We start from the raw sequence: 2500 nt of genomic DNA on the forward strand, positions 1-2500 counted from the left end.
TATATTATATACACAAACCACACACCAGATTATCTCCCCATAGAATAACAGCAGCTAGACATCATACAGATCTAGCTCAAGCCATCAAACTCAAGTTATTCCTCAAAAGATGGCTACTAATCTCAGGAGACATACACCCAAACCCAGGTCCAAGCTATGAAATTGTCTCCCCCAAACAGGAAACAGACTTATTATTAACCTAAACTCAAGAAGTATATCCAACAAACTACAGGACTTACACGCATTCATAGCCTACTACTCACCAGATATAATAACCATTACTGAAACCTGGCTAAAACCCACCACCCAAAATGAAGAAATTCTCCCCCCCCCGGTTATAACATTCTAAGGCAAGACAGAGATACTAAAAAGAGTGGCGGAGTTGCAATCTTATTTAAAAACACACTTAACCTCCAACCCCTTAAAACCTCACTTCCGATTTTTGACAATTCCGAAACATTAGGCTCCATTATCTCCCTCAAAAACAAAAAGCGAATCAACATCCTCTGCAGTTATGTTCCCCCAGGAAATAACTCACCTATAATAGAGGATATTTTGCTATGGGTTACAATCAATCTGCCCCAAGAAACCATCCTGCTAGGTGACCTAAACCTAGACTGGCTAGCCTGCAATGCCAACAATCCTGCAAACCATATAAACGTATTTGGATTCTCACAATTAATCCAAGAACCCACCAGAGTTGACAAAAGATCCAATAAACACCATTCTCGATCGCACTTTGGTTAACCTCCCCAAAGAAAATTATCATGTGGGCTGCCTACCTGATATACTGAGTGACCACTGCCTCACTTTCCTCCTTCGTAGACAGGTAAACATACCCAAACCTATACTATAAAAGGAGACCAAAGATGAGCACAAGGTAAATCCACAGATTCTTAACAGTATGCTACAACAAAGTAACTGGCACCCACTACAAACCCTAGCATTAGACCAGGCAGATAAATATTTCAATAATACTTTTATGAAAGTGCTAAACATACTAGCTCCCATCAGGAAGCATAGAACTAAGGTTAACTATGCCCCTTGGCTAAATAGGACAACAAAAGTACTACTAAAAGCCGGAAATAATGCCTGGAAGAACTGGAAAAAGAATAACACCAACCAAGGTAAACAAAAATATCAACAACTTCGGAACCAGGCCAAAAAACAAATAAAAATAGACAAACAAAACTACTTCCTAGGTATCCAAAACAAACATTCCAAAAACCCCAAAAAGTTCTGGCAGGCTATACATTCTCTTCTAAAACCCAGCCAAACTACCACCCCACCTCCCAACACCAGCAGTGATAATGACAGCATAGCTTCCCAGTTTAACCATCATTTCACAGAATCTATTCTATCATTATCTACCCAGGTATCCAACAATAACCCCATATTCACCCCAACTATAGATCACAATAGTATACCCCCTTTACCACTTCACCCATACCAACCTCCACAGTAAAAAAATTACTTTCAAAACTAAAACCCACCACTCTTGCAGCAGATGGCCTACCCACTACATTCCTAAAATTAGCCACAGAATCCCTAGCCTACCCCATCTCACGTCTTATAAACCGCTCCATACAGGAAGCCTACATTCCCCAACTATGGAAAGTGTCATACATAATACCCCTACACAAAGGAGGCAACTCCTATGAACTATCAAACTACTGCCCCATTACTATCCTATCCCCCCTTTCTAAACTCCTGGAGAGATGCATTCACACCCAGGTGATGCATTTCTTAACATCACATAATCTCCTCTCCCTCACACAGCATGGATTTCGTCCTAACCATAGTACAACTAGTGTTCTTCTCTCCTTTACTAACCAGCTTAACCAACTTAGAAACAACAACAACTTTGTATCAGCCATTTTCTTAGGTCTAGCTAAGGCATTTGCCATGGTCTCCCATAACCTACTTATAGACACTCTAACCGCCATCTCCTTTGCCCCTTCTGCTACTTCCTGGTTCAAAAACTATTTCTCTGATAGAAAACAGTCAGTAAAATGGCAAGGCGTACTATCACCACTACTACAGGCATACTATCACCACTACTACAGGCATACTATCACCACTACTACAGGCATACTATCACCACTACTACAGGCATACTATCACCACTACTACAGGCATACTATCACCACTACTACAGGCATACTATCACCACTACTACCAACTACTGTAGGCATTCCATAAGCATCAATACTAGGTCCTTTACTATTTACCATTTTCACCAACAAACTACATACCTCCACCCTGCATGCGTCACTTATACAGTATGCAGATGACTCAACCCTAATCTGATCAGCCTCAACCATAACGACTCTTCATAAACTCATCCAAGAATCCTTCTGCTCTGTAGAAAAATGGATTACTGATGTCCACCTTATTCTAAACCCCAAGAAGACCAAATTACTTCTTTTCATCCCAAACAAATCCAAAACCACACCTCCTTCTTTCACCATCACCTCCAACAATGGCACAACAATCTCTC

The sequence above is a fragment of the Protopterus annectens genome, chromosome 14.part0 (genome assembly GCF_019279795.1).
Source record: "Protopterus annectens isolate FY-2018-M chromosome 14.part0, PAN1.0, whole genome shotgun sequence".
Lineage (NCBI taxonomy): Eukaryota > Metazoa > Chordata > Ceratodontiformes > Protopteridae > Protopterus > Protopterus annectens.